The 16,939-nt window shown below is 52.0% G+C and overlaps 1 protein-coding gene across 9 annotated transcripts in view; it reads right to left on the reverse strand.

Moving 5' to 3' along the window:
- The window catches only part of CTIF (cap binding complex dependent translation initiation factor), a 330,607-nt gene extending 314,451 nt beyond the window's left edge, over positions 1–16,156 (reverse strand). For 3 of the 9 annotated variants that reach the window (XM_030810476.1, XM_030810473.1, XM_030810470.1), the window contains exons 1-2: positions 15,875–16,124; positions 15,357–15,430 (exon numbers count right to left, since the gene is read on the reverse strand). The gene's annotated coding sequence lies outside the window, so the exon portion shown is untranslated. Of the gene's footprint in view, positions 1–14,850; positions 15,208–15,356; positions 15,431–15,874 lie in introns of those variants that run through there. The other 6 variants (XM_030810474.1, XM_030810471.1, XM_003267571.4 and 3 more) reach the window with 5 other exon arrangements.
- Between the last annotated feature and the right edge of the window lie 783 nt (positions 16,157–16,939).

The following is a 16,939-nucleotide window of genomic DNA, read 5'->3' on the forward strand; positions in this document are numbered from 1 at the left end:
TGGAGAACCTCTGTGTCTAGCTCAGGGATTGTAAATGCACCAATCAGCGCCCTGTCAAAACAGACCACTGGGCTCTACCAATCAGCAGGATGTGGGTGGAGCCAGATAAGAGAATAAAAGCAGGCTGCCCAGCCAGCAGTGGCAACCCGCTTGGGTGGCCTTCCACACCGGAAGCTTAGTTCTTTCGCTCTTTGCAATAAATCTTGCTACTGTTCACTCTTTGGGTCCACACTGCCTTTATGAGCTGTAACACTCACTGCGAAGGTCCGCAGCTTCACTCCTGAAGCCAGCGAGACCACGAGCCCACCCGGGGGAACGAAGAACTCCAGAAGCACCGCCTTAAGAGCTGTAACACTCACCACGAAGGTCTGCAGCTTCACTCCTGAGCTAGCGAGACCATGAACCCACCAGAAGGAAGAAACTCCAAACACATCTGAACATCAGAAGGAACAAACTCCAGATGCGCCACCTTAAGAGCTGTAACACTCACCGCGAGGGTCCATGGCTTCATTCTAGAAGTCAGTGAGACCAAGAACCCACCAATTCCGGATGCATTAGGCTGACAGAGAGGAGAACTTGGGAAAGGGGTCATGTTCCCAGCCCACCAGAGTACGATAATGCTCCTCCATCCTGGATCCTGTCTTCAGGGGCTTTCAGCCCTATCCCCACCACCCTACAAAGGCATAACCTCTCCACTGCAGTGCACTGGCAAACACAGTGGCAGTGCCTGCCTCAGCCTGGGAGGAGACAGACAAGGGCCGCTGGGTACAGTGGCAGCCTGGAGCCAGTTCCTGACGGAGACACAAGAACCCAGAAATTTCCACATAGTTCATTCTAGAGAGCCAACAGGGCACAGTTCAGAGAACTGGTCCTCAATTTGTCTTCTCACTGGCAAGCCTGGTATGCGACCTTGGCCAAGTCACTGGTTTCTCTTGCTTAAATGTCCCCATTGGAAGAAGTGCACTAGCCCTGCCAGCTCCCTAGGCACCTCACAACAATGCCAGCAGTAGGGACCCCTGGTGGCACCAACAACAGCAAGAAATGAGCAGACAACCTAGCTGGTCACACTGGCGGACAGCCACCCCGCCACAGCAGCTGGGCGTGCATAGCCTCTTCACCCACTGCAATCTGCAGGCCTCTTCCTGTCCACCCAAATACTGGTGTCAGGGAGCTTGGGAGTCTGGAGCTCTGAGGTCACGAACAGGCTGCGGAGAACCAGGAACTTTGTGGCTCGTGCCTGTAATCCCAGCACTTTGTGGGGCTGAGGCGGGTGGATCACGAGGTCAGGAGATCGAGACTGTCCTGGCTAACACAAGGAAACCCCGTCTCTACTAAAAAAAAAAAAAAAAATACAAAAAATTAGCCGGGCGTGGTGGCGGGTGCCTGTAGCCCCAGCTACTTGGGAGGCTGAGGCAGGAGAATGGCATAAACCTGGGAGGCGGAGCTTGCAGTGAGCCGAGATCACGCCACTGCACTCCAGTGAGACTCCGTCTCAAAAAAAAAAAAAAAAAAAAGAAAAGAAAAGGAAAGTCACTCAACCTCTTTTCTAGTTCTAAAATCTAAGGCAGATACATTAAGTAAACTTTTCTAATGAGGTGAGTAAAATCACGAACGCCTCGTGGGATGAGCCAGGAGCTGGGCGGCTGCAGGTTTACAATCCTTGTTCCGACTGCCCTAGTTACAGTTTGCATTCCGGAACTACCCCATCACCTGCTCCTCACCCTCATCTGCCAGCCACCTGGGCCTAAAGGCAAAGGGAAACAGGATGGAGGGAAATACATAGAGGTCTTTGGCTCAACTTGGGCCTCCAAGGCTTGCCACACCCGTGGCTGGCTTCTCTCTGGTGTGAATGAAGCCGCAGGTAACCACGTTTTTGTTTCACCTACAGGAGGAAATCAGTGACATCACTTCACCAGTAACCCTTTCCCCACACGCTTTTGGATGTCACTCAAAGTCCACACCCTCAAAAGCCTAGAACAAACCTGGCACAAGGTGGGGATCATTTCTACCTTGTGCAAAGAATTAATTTTATAGGGAAGGAATGAATGGCCAAACCACACTTCCAACTGGCTGTATCAGGAAGATATGTGACTGTTCCTCAGGTGTAGGCAAATGCCAAAAACATCTCAGGGATTCTCCCTTCTGAATATGTAATCCCTGTATTATAGAATGATGGGCACTGGGAACCTCAGAATGAGAGGATCAGAGACTTTAGTATTATCTCATCCAAGCCCTGAGGTCACTGAGGACAAAGCACCCAGATGTGAAGTGACTTCCCCGAGAGCAGCCAGATCACAGGTGGCCAATCTAAGACCAGTGACCTTTTCAGAACATCAGGGACTACAGGGAAACCTGCCAATCCCTGTGTGTGACAGGCAAAGCTTGAGCAAAACTGGTTATGCCACTTCTTAGCTGTGCGGCCTGGGATAAAACACTAAACCTCCGCTACTGTCTGAATGTTTGTATCCCCCCAAAATTCACAAGTTAGAAACCTAACCACTGACTTGATGGTATTAGGAGGTGGGGCCTTCAGGAGGCAATTAGGTCATGAGGGCAGAGCCTCATGAATGAGGTTAGTGCCCTCATAAAGGACACCCCAGAGAATGTCCTCACCCCTTCCATCGTGAAAAGAAGCAGTAAGAAGGTGCCATCTATGAAAAATTGAGCCTTCACCAGACACTGAATCTGCTGGCACCCTGATCTTGAACTTCCTAGCCCAAGAAATAAGTTTCTGCTGTTCATAAGCTACCCAGTCTATGGTACTTTATTATAGCTGCCCAAATGGACTAGACACAGGAATCCAGAAATTTCCACACAGTTCATTCTAGAGAGCCAAGAGGGCACAGTTCAGAGAACCAGTCCTCAGTTTGTCTTCTCACTGGCAAGTCTGGCATGCAACTTTGGCCAAGTCACTGGATTTTCTTGCTTAAATGTCCCCGTTGGAAGAAGTGCCCTCATTTTCTCATCTATGAAACAGAAGCTATAATGGCTAATGAAGACAGCACATGCGAAGTGCTCACTATGACACCACAATACTTAGCAACCGTTAGGCTTTGAAAGTTAGGCCAGGCGTGGTGGCTCACGCCTGTAATCCCAGCACTTTGGGAGGCCTAGGCGGGCGGATCACGAGGTCAGGAGATAGAGACCATCCTGGCTGACATGGTGAAACCCAGTCTCTACTAAAAATACAGAAAAAAATTAGCCGGGCGTGGTGGCCGGCGCCTGCAGTCCCAGCTACTCGGGAGGCTGAGGCAGGAGAATGGCGTGAACCCGGGAGGCAGAGCTTACAGTGAGCTGAGATCACGCCACTATACTCCAGCCTGGGCGACAGAGTGAGACTCCGTCTCAAAAAAAAACAAAAAACAAAAAACAAATACAAAGTTATTATTAGATCACCCAGGGTTTCAGGAGAAAGACCACCTGTTCAATCCCTGTGTTTACAGACATCTCCCCACTGCCCACATGAAGCAGCTCGCAGGCCAGAGTCCACACAGGCCTGGGTTTGTAGCCTGGCTTCCCTGTGTGACCTCAGGAGGAATGCTAACTTTTCAGGTGTATCTGCAAAAGAGGATAATAATGACTACACTCACAGAGCTGAAAGATGAAATACACTTAGGGGGTGAAGTCCTAAACACAAGCATAAAACACAACGCATGTGTATTAGTATCTATGGCTGCCATAACAGAGGACCACAAATCAGGTGGCTGAAAGCAACAGAAATGTATGATCTCATAATTCTGGAGGCTAGAAGTCCAAAACCAAGGTGTGAGCAGGGCCACACTCCCTCCGCAAGCTGCAGGGGAGAATCCTTCCATATTCATTTGCTAGGGCTGCCGTAACAGGCCACCACAGACTGGGTGGCTTCATCAGCAGAAATGTATTTATTCTGGAGGCTGGAAGTCCAAGATCAAGGTGTTAGCAGGGCTGGCTTCTTCCAAGGCCTCCCTCCTTGACTTGCAGATGGCCGCCTTCTTGTTGCGTCCTCACACTGTTGACCCCATTTGTGTCTTATCTGTGTCCTCTTCTTCTTTTAAGGACACCAGTTATACTAGATTAGGGCCTACCTCATGATCTTATTTTACCTTAATTACCTCTTTAAAGGCCCGGCCACCAATCCCATTCTGAGGTGCTGGAGTTAGGACTTCAGCATATAAATTTTGAGAGGACACAAATCAGCCCAGAACAGGATAGTTGATTACTTTTCTTCTTCTTAGGGAGGAAAACATGGAGAGATCCATAAGTCCTCGTCCAGGGCACTGTGCAGTGCCACACAGAACTGGTTTGGAATCTGGACAGATAACCAAACGAACAAGTCCCTTTCTAGAAATATGTGTCTTGCCTTAAAAATACTTTTTTTTTTCCATGAAGAAAGGACCCTGTGGCTGTCACCATCCTAGCCTTATAGGAAATGCCCTGATGACTCCCAGGACAGTAGCAAGGTGCTCATGATCCCAGGGGACAGATAGGCAAGTATCCAAGGAATGATAAGGAGGCAGGGAGTGATGGGAAGTGCTAAGTGCTCTAGCAACCCACAGACCAATGCTGTGGGAAGACGAGGAGAAGGACACAATGACATCCTGAGCAGGGTGGAGAGGAGCCCAGAGGGGACAGACTTGTCTCTTAGCTTGCATGGTCAGCCCCATGGCCTGGGCTGTTTGCATGTGTGTGTGTATAGAGGGGATAGTGCTTTGGGGAGGGGAAGGTGGCATCCACCACCATCTTCCCATGCCCTGCATTCCCTGGGGCCAGGCTTTCCAATCAGCATGGACAACAGAACTCATTCTGCAGAGTGTGCAGGCCACGGCTGAGCACCAATTCCTCTCCCCATCCCACAGCTGCCTGCAAAGGTGACTGCCATCCTCTACCAACCCACTGGAGCCTCAGGCCCTCAGGCCTTTCCAGTCCTGCTGCCTAGGCCACCAGTGACATATGCTCCCTCCCTCTGGACAATTCTGCCTACTGGGGTTCTGCACCTGGACCCAGTGTCGGGAAAGTGGAGGAGCTGCTGAGAGAACAGACCACAGAACCCATGTTCTGGGACCACACAAAAGGCATCCATGGAACACCTGGGATCCTATGCACCAGCATTACCTGTGGCTTAAGAAGTAATAATTACCAGAAATGGCAAACCTATAGTGATAGAAACCAGGTTGGTGCTTGCCAGAACTAGGGGGTGAGATTTAACACAAACAAACAAACAAAAACCTCAACAATATTGAGATATAAAAAAAATTAAAGCTAATTCACTAACTCCCCCCCAATAAATAAAAACATCTTGAAACTTGGTGAAGTAAATGTTCCTCTTTGCTTAGCCAACCATTGCTCCCTTCCCCACTTCCTTGCAAACAGAGCTTGCCTCTTGCTCTAGATGAGGCGAAAGCACCAGGGACTTGCTTTCTCCTCCTCCACTGGAGCGGAGGCATGGGTACTGACTCGTTTCTCTTCAAGGAGACTTGATAGAATCTCCAGCAGGGGAATTCTGGGAAAGGCTTCCCTTCCTGACAAATTAAGACAGACAAGGAGAATCTAACCTTCCTGCCTGCCTTTGGACACAGTTATGTGAGAACATCATGCCCGGAGCAGTGGCAGCCATGCTATGACCATAAGGGGACTGGCCTGAGAACAAAGGCCAATGTGCTGAAGATGGCAGACTAGGTTAGACGGAGTCCTTGAAATGATCGCTGACTCCCTGAATGAACCAACCCTGGAGCTCCTACCTTTAGACTTCTGCCTGAGTTGAAACACCTTGTTTTTAAAGCCATCGTTAGTACACTGTTCTTTTACCTGTAGCCAATAACATCCCACAAGCCCGATGGTTTTCATCTGTCCATACTTCCACCCCAATCCCCAAACTGAGATCATGGTGAGATACAAGATAGAACCCTGTGGCTGTAAACTGAGCCCCATCTGAATTCTGAGTCCAGTCCCCACAGATAATGCTTTCCCCTACGTCCTCTAAGCAAAGGAAGGAAACAGCTGCCAATTCCTCTTGTGCACGAGCACCTCCCCTGTCCCCCCATGTGCACCCTGCAGTATAAATGACTGATAACAGTGTCTGATAATAGTGTCAGGTATGACCCACATGCATACGCCCTCCCTGGCCCATGTGTCCATAAGCCCCAACCTACCCAGGACAACCCCAGTTTATATCTGTGTCCCAGCATGATTATCCATTGGAAAAAAAAAATTCACAGTCATCCTACTTCTGCCTACCTTGGCACCCTTTTCATTCTCCTGACCCCATACTTACCACCTTACACTAACGCAAGGCTATTCTGTCTCCCCAGCAAGATGAGCAGATGGGCAGCAGGGACCCTGCCAGGCTTACCTCAGTTCATCTCACCTCACTCCTAGAGCCAGACCCACTGCAGGTACCGTGTGTGTCCACTAAACTGAGGCAAAGGTTAACAGCTAAAAGGATTAAGGCAAATCAATAGAACGTGGGCAGAAGAAACCATTTTTAGAGGGAGAAGAGGAGAAACTGGGTGCTTTCTCGGAATCCCTGATCCTCACTATTGGCCTGGTCTGCACAGGGTCCTTCATGCAAGTGGCAGAGCACATCCAGGCACGTCCAGCCATCTGATGCAACCTTGCTGCAAAGGCAACGCATGCTCTTTATTACCCAATCTGCTGATTATGTGACCCACACAGATGCCAAGCATCAAGGAGATGGAGGAACAGAAAGACTTTTTGCTTCCTGAGAGTGCCCAGGGTACTGTAGGTAGATACCGGAGACAGATAAACCGCATGCTGTAAAAAAATACTTTGCTTGCAAACACCAGCCTGTTTGGTGACATGCCAAGATGTGAATTCTCTAGCAGGTCACTTTCTTGATCTCATGGTTCAAACGTGTAAGTATCTCAGCAAATGCCCCAAGAGTGTGGGACAGGCCTGTGTGTTCCAAGCTACTGGTGAGATCATGATGCTGCCTACCCCAGGGGAAGGCCCTATAAGGGAACAGCATGGGGAATGTGTCAGCTCCACCCACTCTGGATGGAACCACACACATTCTTTCTGAATCCCTTCAGGGCTCAATTGTCATAGCTACAATTAGGCATTACCATGCCTCTGCCTCTCTGTCTCCCTCAGAGAAGTTACTTTCATTTAGCGAGGCAAACAGAGAGCGCCCAGCATTGTGCCTGGCATTTAATAGGCACTCAATAAACTCCGTGCACTCAATAAATTCCACACAGCTCCCTGCATGGGATTCCCAAGTTACTTACTTATAAGCTGAAATGTATTCTGGGCGTTGGAGGAAGGAACTTGCAGCAGGTGCTGCTGCTTCTCTCATGATCATCTGAAAAGCACTGAGCCAAAGCTTCTCAGAACTCCCCCATCACAGACTGCGCCTATGCAGCCGGCTCAGCTACCCTCATATCTATCTTCAAAAGCTGCCTGTGTGTGAAGTAAGTTAGGACAGAAGTTGGCTGGATTCTCACAGAATCTCAGCTTGACAAATGGAGGCCCTTCCAGCAGAAGCAAGCAGTATGGTGAAAGGTCTAGAAACCATCTCTCACAACAGCTGCAGGGGCCATGGGTGAAAATGGCCAGCCAGGAGGGTGGCCAGAGCTCAGTACAAGGGATTTCCAGCTATAACATAAGGGAAGGCGCTGCCTCCGAGGCAATAAACTCCTGGCCACAAGCAGCACATTGGAACCAAGCGCTGCTGCAGTCAGTATTCCCACACCAGGTGGAGGGTTGACCACATGACCTCTAAGATGTCTCCTGAGTTTGCAACTGTGGGAACTAAAGACTCTGGGCATGGGAAGACAATGTAGTGCCCAGTCTAGAGGACCAATAGCAACTGCAATCTGCACAGGGCACCCTTAAGGGGACCCTGGAAAGAAGCCTCATCTGTAAGAACCTGACCTGAGTATGCAGCAGGGAGAATGTTCTGGGCTTCCTAGACGGGGCTCATCTGAAGTTTTTTCCTAAGAGATGAAGCCTTGGATGGAACTGTCCTTCTCTGCCATCCTGCAAATGCCTCCCCGAGTTGTGCAGCTGTCTCCAAGGCCCTTTTAAAAGGTTCCCACCGAGGGGCACCTCTGCCTTTTCTCTTCTGTCTCCTCACTCACTTACCCTGCCCTGATCGCAAAGCATCTCCCGAGGTGGAGATTTAAGTCAGCAAAGGGCAAAGAGCCCCAGACTCTCCCCAGGCCCCTGATGCCCTAGAGCTCACAGTCAGGAGGACACTGGCCCCCAAGGCTTTACATGCTAATTTCTCTCTTGAGGGCCTCCTGGACCACATGTGTAGTGGACATTCAAAGCTCTAACAGGCCTGAGGTCTCACATTTCTAGGGAAGATTTTTCTCCACCTCACATCCAGGTCAAGACAAAAGGCAGCACGCCCACTTTCCATCCCCCATGCGGATGGGCTGCTGTCTAGTCCATCCTTTCTCCCAGCATGCAAACTTTTACCAGGTCCTGTTTTAGGTAGGGCTCTCGATTCCTGGTATCATCGCTAGTCCTGGAGGAGATGTAGTCACGACTCAACCCCTTGGCCTTTGAGGCCAAGAACCACCCCCTCAACACCTCTCCCAACCCCCAGGCCTAGACGAGCCTCAGCTAGAGCTCACCCTCCACACTGCCTTTGAGATCCCTGGGGATTTCCCTTACATTCCATGAGCTTAGCTCTTCTTTGAAAGGACGCTAGCTACAGCTTACACAGCCTTTCTAGGTGCTCTGTCATTGGAAGGTTTTCAAGATTTTTACTCCACTGTGGTACTAAAAGTATTCTAAATCAGACTTGGGATGCCCCCTTTGGACATGCTTATGGAAACCTTCCCTGACTGACCTCCCACCCCAGACAACTAACTCTGGGCACATCCCTGCAGATCCACAAACATAGACTGAACACACACTTACAATGTGCCAGGCACTATTGTTGATTCTGAGAATTCAAACATGCAAAGACTGGACGTTTGCCTAAAACACATCAGCTCTATAAAAATGAAGTATGGCAGGAACAGAGGGATCTGCAACACTCTGTTTAATTTGCATTCCACTCTTCCCCGGGGTTGTTACAGCTTTTTAGTGGCTTCATATGTTCATATCTTCTCTCCCCAACAAAACTACCTGCTCCTGGAAGCAGGTTCCAGGGCTTCCCCACTCTGTACACTCCAAGGGGCTGGGACAGGGCTCTGTTCACTGTGGATGTTAAAAAGCGAAATGCCTTTCCCCTAACTCACTCTAATGCTTCCAGCTGAAACACGCTCTTGGCTGTCGCCGGATTCTGCCAGCTGGGCCTCCAGCATGACACAGCATCCCCGCCTGGCTTCCCTGACGACAGCGGCCAGCATGACAAAGGATTCTCTGACAATGGGAGGAAGAGGTCTGCTCTCATTGTCTAAGGCAGTCCTCACCGCGGTCACCCTCAGTGGCCGATGCTTCCCCACTCCCAGGGCTCAGCTTGGGCCCACACTTCTGCGGCCTCTACCTTGCACAGTCTGTAAAGCAGCACCACCCCACTATCCTACCAGCAATTCCAATTCAATACCTGGAGCACTAAACTCACCATGATCTTCCCTCCCACCTCAACCCCAGCAGACCCTGCTCCAGCAACCAGAAGTTCGCACCTGAGTTAAGAGCTGCCGTCCACCCAGTCAGTGAGGCCACAAACCTGGGAGCCACTGAGATGACTCCCTTATCCCCCAAGTCTAAGTAATCACTGCAGACTTTACTCCCTAACTAATTTTAATGTATGACCTTTGATCCATCCTTAGATGCATGGCCCTTGTTCCAGGTCTCACCCCCTGTGACCTGGATGCTGTGAAAAGCCTGTTACTGCCTCACCAGCCCCATGGCTGCCCGGTTCCAGTCCTGTTCCCTTCCGATCCAAGCAAGGCTGTACACCTCTCTGATTAAAGTCCTTCCTCTATGCCTTACCTGCAGGCTAAAAGCCAAGGTCTGAAGCCAAGCTTACAAAGCTCCTCCACTCTGAGCACTGCCTGCATCTCCGCCCTTGCATTTGACCTCACTGTTTGCGGTTCCTTCCTACACCCAGGCAGCCTTATGCCTCCACACCCCGCGCACACCATGCCTTCTCCCTGAATGCCCTTCTCCCGTCTCCTCTCCTGGCCAGTTCCTTTTCATCCATTAAGATTCAGCTCCTGAGCTGTCTCCTTTAGGAAACCCTCCTTGACATCTGAGGCTGGAGCAGGTGGCTGCCCCTTTTCTGTGCCGCTGTAAGGGGCTTGGGCTTCTCTCTACCTAGACTCCCCACATCACATTGAATGGAACTGTTTATGCATCTGCCTCTCCCACTAGAAAGTGGGCTGCTTGAAGGCAGGGGGCTGTACCTGTTCACTGTCGTAGCCCCAGGGGCTAGTGCAAAGACAGGCATAGAAAAGCAGCCCGACAACTACTGTGAAGCTCGCACCGACTGCAGGATGGTCAAGTAAACCTCTTAGGTCTGTTCTACCCACCCCAAGCACCTAGTTTCCCCCTAACCATTTCTGGGCCATTGCCCCAGCCTAAAACCTCCTCCACCATTACCCAGGCCTACTCCCAAATTCACCTCATCCATGAAACCATCCCAAACTGGCTCCACGCTACAGATAGTTGCTATGGTAACTGCCTCCCATACTTTATCTCCCCTACCCCTTGGGTAAGTGAGCATTTGGGTCTGGCTCTGTGGCTGAATATGAGTGAACAGTAGGCATTAAGAAGCTCTGGGAAGTTCAAAGCTTTCTGTTCATCATAATGATGTCAGACAGCAAGCCACCTCAGCCCTGAGCACTGGACCTGAAGTCTGAAGTCAGGGTTCATATCCCTGCTCTACTGCTTACTCCTGACTTGGGCACGCCACTAACCATGAAGGCTCAGTTTCCTTCTCTGCAAAATGGGTATAACAACAACTGCCTCACAGGCTGATAATGATAACCACCTATTATAAAAGGCAGATGGGATAATTTGTGTGAAATACTTTGCAAACTGTAAAGCCAAATGAAGTGCAGGGTATTAAAGTAGCCCCAGTGTCAACCAACCACTATCCAACCTTTCTGTCCTCCTCCCCACCAGTAGTTTTGTCCTTACTTGAGTCAGTTGAGAATCAAATGAAATCTGTAGATTCTCTTCCTAGAAAAGTACACACCCATCCCAGCTTTGCAAACACTCCCAAAAGGTTCCTGAGGACCCTGCCTCAGGGCCAGAAAGCTTAAGAGCACTGTAGGATAACAAGATCCCCTATCTTTCCCAAATACAGACCTTCATTTGCTCATGAATGCCAAAGATGAAGATAAGGCAGGAAGGGCCAGTTGTGAAGGAAAGAAAAGTCAAGACGAAAAAATGAATTTCAGAGCTCTTCCCAGAACCAGAAGACAGGAGAGATGAAGATAAAGAGTTCTCACTCTTTGGGAAGTAAGAACCTAACTTTTTTCCAGAAAGCATTATGGTACATAGAGAGAAGATTGGGTGAAATGTCAAATTCCAGGATTTTTTACCCACTCTACTAAGGGCTCACCATGACCTCAGGCAAGTCATTCCACTTCCCTAGGCTTCAGGTCTTCATGTGAAGATCAGATCATCTTCAAAGTCCTCCCCAGCTCTGAGTGCCAGAGATTCAAGGATGTGTCTGTTCTCACCCCGTTGTGAACCACAGCTCTGGCCTTAATTCCAAAGTCAGAGGCATGCTGAGAGCATGGTGCTAACACAGGGAGAAGGCCACCATTACAGCAAGGTTCTAAATTAAACCGCACACAGTGGGAGGCAGGGGGCAAAAGAAAACCCAAACCTGAAAGGAAGCAGCTGAGCTCAGGGTGCCAGTGAGTCAGCAGTGAGGCCCAGAGGTAGACGACCCCTCCCCCTGCCATGCCAAGGACATCAAATGGGGCTGTGTTATCAGGTAAGTTATGCAGAAATGCCACCACGTGTGGAGAATTCTCAGAAACTGCAATTTGCCTGCATGTTTGTACCTCCTATTCTCTATCTGGGCTCTCTCCATCCTAACCACCCACCTCCTGCCTCCTCCTTCATGACCTGAGCTGCAAACAACGTAACCTTAAAACAAGGGCAATGGAGCCCAAAACGGAAATGAAATTAGAGGACAATATCTGGGACCAGATGGTGAGTTTGGGATTAGATAAAAAGCAGACTTGTATTAACACATCTACACAGACCTGTAAGGCAGCAACTCCTACACCCAGGTAGGGCCTGAGTGAGACCTTGACCAAAGCCAGAGCCAGAGCCTGTCCCTGAGTCACAGCACATCTGAGCTGGGGCGGGACCACGGAGAACATCTCCTTAGCTCCATGTCGCCAGAAACCTGTTGGTTGGCTTCAGGGTAATTTCCATCAGCTGCCTAACTTCCACAGACGAGCATACCTCTGGGCCCTCCTGGGAGGTTCCAAACAGCCTGAAGTTCAGGGTAACAAGGCCATTAAGGTGTTTTTTCCCCATCGCTTCCTTCTGCATTTGCTCTAGAATAAGAACTGGCATTATGGTCCCCTTGAAACCAACATATGTGAAACTGACTAAGTTCCAGGGTGACTGCTCTAAAATATTTATGATTTGTTCCCTCCTGTAGGCTGTGTTATTGCATTGCAACTTAACTATCTCTGCTCTATTATCTTTGTAGAGCAGCAGAGTATCTGGCCTAAGTGAGGCTGGTGCTTCATAAACATTTGCTGGACTTAACATTTGTTAAATTTTCTTTGTACGCACTTCTAGATACACAAACATGTAGGTGCCTAGTACATATTGAGTGAATGGTTAATTAATTGATTCGTTGGCTAAACTTAATAACCCTCCAGGCTGTCTGACAACCTTCACATGCATGAATTCTGAGAAATCCATGCAGGCATGTATAAGTTCTTTGCTCCTTGAATTCAGTCAAGACTCAATGAACACAGCCATATGAACATAGATAAGTATTACATGAACAGGCATACCATATGCATTTATTATATGCACATATGATTCTGGTAGAAACTGGATGTATCACAGCTGCTATCCATTCACCAACAGCAAATTATTAAATGCGTGGTAATAACAGCAATGCAGACTTCCGTTCTTTAGTGGCTGCTCTCATTAGGAATGGTTAACAAATAAAGAGTGTTTTGAGAAAGAATACGTGTCAGCATAATATACTCTATTTCTTAGCTTCAGTATTTCCTGAGGTGTCAAGAATCCATACTCAGAAAAAAAGTGGCCACTATTAATTAAATGCCATAAGCTGAGAAAAGGGAGAATGTGGCCCTTCCCCCACTGAGAGGCCTTATGCAAGCCACATTTTTTAGCCTCAGTGTGTTCATCCATAAAACGGGGCTAATACTCTCCTACCTCACAGGACCCTCTTAATAAATGCTATGATATCTGGGGGGGGCGGTGGGGGGAGGTTCTGGGGGAAGAAAACCTGCCCTGTAAGGTCATACAAACATATTATTATTCTAGCAACCTGTTAATCACTGATGACACTGTACCCTAGAATGTGTTATAAAATTGCTGCCTCTGAGCATCCATTATCCAGGACAGATACTTGACACAGATGAGGTGATCTGTGTGTAAATCGAATCCTGTGTCAAACACTCAGAGGGAGTTTCCCCAGACAACCTGAGCGTGTCCTGGCCATCTTCTAGCGTCTGTTCGGTGCATTCTGTTCACGTATAATTGGGTTTTCTTGAAAGCCAGGCCATTTCCTCGCGCAGCCCGAGCCTGTTAGGAGCCTGGATTCCTGAGGTTTTCAGCCCAGACCGGGCCCTGGGCAGGAGGAACTGGGAACGGACAGCCGGCAGCCCCTCCCTGCGCTCTGGGCGGCTCCTTCCTCTCGGCCCCGGCTCCAGCAGCGGCAGCGCTCGCTCGCGCTGTGTCACTTTCGCCCTATGGAGGCTCTAGCCGCGGCCGAGGCGGCGGCTCCAGCGGCTTCCTCCTTGGTCGCGCGGGCCCCTGGACTGGGAGATAATCCCCGGGCCGCAGAGACACAGCGCCGGGCGGGCGGCGGGCTGGGCCGGACTGGGGCGAGCTGGGGCTGCCGGGCCACCTTGGGCTCCCACTGTCCCCAGACTGAAGACCCGGGGCTGCGGTAGGCAGTCGCTGACTCTTTCCCCGGTCTGCGAAGGCAGCGGCGGCGAGCGCGGGCACGCACACCCATAGAACGCCTCGGTGCGGGGTCACCCCAGCGTGGACTGGGGGCGGTGCAGCCAAACCAACCCCCAGCGCCGCCGGGTGGACCCCCAGTCTGCCGGGTCAGGGGACGTCGCGGACGCGGAGGGAGGGGCTGTGTGACTCCGGCCGCACAGCGGACCTGGGACTCCTGCACCGAAGACTAGCACACGCGACCCTACGGTCTTCCCCGGCCCACAGCCGCACGGTCCCCTCTCCAAGTAACTCGGGCGCGCGCGCGCGCGGGGACACACGACCCCGACTTGGACAAGGAGGGGGCTGGCGGGACCGGTCGCGCGGAGGATCGGGGCCCACGCTTGTCCCCACTACGCCGCGGTCTGCGGTCCCCGCCCCCCACACACACCGGAGCCGTGTGTACACACAAACAGCCGGGCGGGGGAGGCGACGCCTCACTCCTCGGGGTGGGGACGCACGCGGCACCGCCAGTCAGCCCTCCCCTCTACACGCCGCACAGCCCGCCGTGCTCACACCCCCCAGCCCCAACCCTGAAAACTCCGCGGAACCAAACAGAGCCAACGCCGCCCAGATAAGGGGCTTGGACCGCCCCCCTCCCGATTGTCTTTTACCATCAATAGAGAAACACTCGGCTCAGACGCGCGGTGTCCCGGACGCCCCCTCCGGCCACATCCAGGCACCGGCACGCGGCCCTCCGAGGCCCCAGACCTTCGCCGCAGCCCAAGCCATCGCCCCCCCCGCCCGCCCTCCCCCATGACCAGCGCCCGGGACAGTTACCTGCTCGTCGTCCTGATGAACCCGAGCCGGAGCCCACCCCACGGCCTCTCGGGTCACTCGCCACCCAGAGGTGGCTTTTCAGAGCCTGTCAAGTGAATCCCTCTCCGCCGGGCGTATCTATTCCCCAGGCCCGATTGCACCGCAGCGACAGGAATAATAAAAAAAGCCGACAGAACCACAACCGTTGGGAATAACCAAAGCGGAGACCGCAACGGGTCCACCGATTTGGTTTCTTCCTCTGCTCCCATCCCCCGCTCCCCCCGCGGCCCGCGGGCTCACCGGGGACGCAGGGAGGGGGCTGCGCCCTGTCTAGACGACAGCCATCCACAGACATCCCCGAGCCCGCGGGGACGGGCGCGCACACTCACACACGCCCGCTGCCACAGACACAATCAGTAACCGGGGAAGGGAGGGGCGGCGTGGAGACACACTCTCGGGGTCCCTCCCGCAGCCCCGAGTGCCGCAGCCCCCGGCCCCCAAACGCCACCCCGAGAAGCGCTCCCTACCTCGGCGGAGCGCGGTCTGAACAGCTGCAAGTTTGGCTGGTACTAAACCAACTGCTCGATGCAGCAAATGCGGGCTTCAAAACAAAAGGGAGAGGAATCGCGCTCGCTCTTTTCCTCCTCCCAGGTCGGAACCCGACACATGACAGCGGCTACACCGCGCAGCTCCAAAGCGAGCCGGGCTCCAGCCGTGCGCCCCCCAAGAACCCCCCCTTGGCGCCGGAGCTCCAGGGCCACGACACCCCGCGGGGCGGGGAACCCGGCAGGGAATGGGACAAACCCAGGGAGGGGGCGACACTGTGGAGTGCAGTTCCCCACCGAGGGGGAGGAGGGGATGGTAGATGGGTGCGGACACCCCGCTGGCCCAGGCGCAGGGAGGGGGAAGAGGGCTGATTGTTTGGGGCGGTTTTCCCGGATTTATCTATAAGCACGCGCACGTGACGCAGCCCTCCTCCCGGGTTCCCGAATCGATCAGCAAGCTGAGATGACTATAAGAGGAGGACGGGCGAGGAGATGCTCACCTCGGGGTTCCTCTGGCCGCCGCGCCAAGCCCGAGTCGGGGGTGGGGGAAGGGGGCAGGGAAGGGGAAGGGAGGGACAAGGCTCCGGAGAGCCGACTCCTGCCTCGAGTTCGGAGCGTCCCAGCTGCGGAGGGGATTGGGCGCCCCAGCGCACAGACCCAGCAGAGAGGGGAGGGAGGGAGGGAAGGGAAACAGGGAGGGAGGGGCGGGTAGGGGGGAGGGAGTAGAGGAAGGAAAAAAAATGATCCCTGATCTGACACAGGGAAAGAGAATGTAGAAGAGTGACGTTCAGGCCCCGCCCTCCCCTCCGGCCACGTGCAAAGACTTGAAAGGAAAGAGGGCGGCTGGAGGCCTGCTGGGTAATGTAGTTCGCCTTTCTTTTCCAGGATGGCGGGCCCTGGAGAGCGGGGTGGCCCCGGGACGCTCGGGATGTCGCCTTAGCTGCCAAGACAGCCCAGTCTAGCGACGCCAAAACCCGCCGCCCAGTGACCCCACGGCACTGGCGCAGCCCGGGGTGGGGGCCTCTGCGGTGGGAGAACTGGGGGCTTAGGCGAAGTCCAGGCTTACAGGGAAACGTTGGTTTTAGAATCAGAAAGGCTTTAAGGATGAGAACTTCCGTGCCGAAAGTGCAAAGTCTGTGCTAATGGCAGATAAAAAGGAGCTTTGTGTATGCATTGGGGGGCCCAAGTGGCGTGATTAATGCTGCACTAAATGCCACCGTCGGTTATTGAGATGCATATGTTATAATTAACATTTGAGCATCTCTGTGTCAGGGGCTGGCTGTTGTAATTAGATATGCACTTTGCAACCAATTAATTTTCCTTCGGCCAAGCTAAGGGCTGGGATGGGGTAGTTTGGAGAATTCAACGTAGTGGATAATTCAGTAATGACTTAACCAGATCACCAATGTTTTGGTTAAAACTGAGCTTGGCACAGAGAGGCCTTCAGGAGAAATACTGAATAAAATACTGTATGCCCCAACAAGGAAGGGGGCTAGAAATTGATTAGAGGAACTGTGTGATGCAGTATAAACCGCTGTAGAAACCCATTTATTCATTAGTTTATA

The sequence above is a fragment of the Nomascus leucogenys genome, chromosome 4, assembly GCF_006542625.1.
Source record: "Nomascus leucogenys isolate Asia chromosome 4, Asia_NLE_v1, whole genome shotgun sequence".
Classification (NCBI taxonomy): Eukaryota; Metazoa; Chordata; class Mammalia; order Primates; family Hylobatidae; genus Nomascus; species Nomascus leucogenys.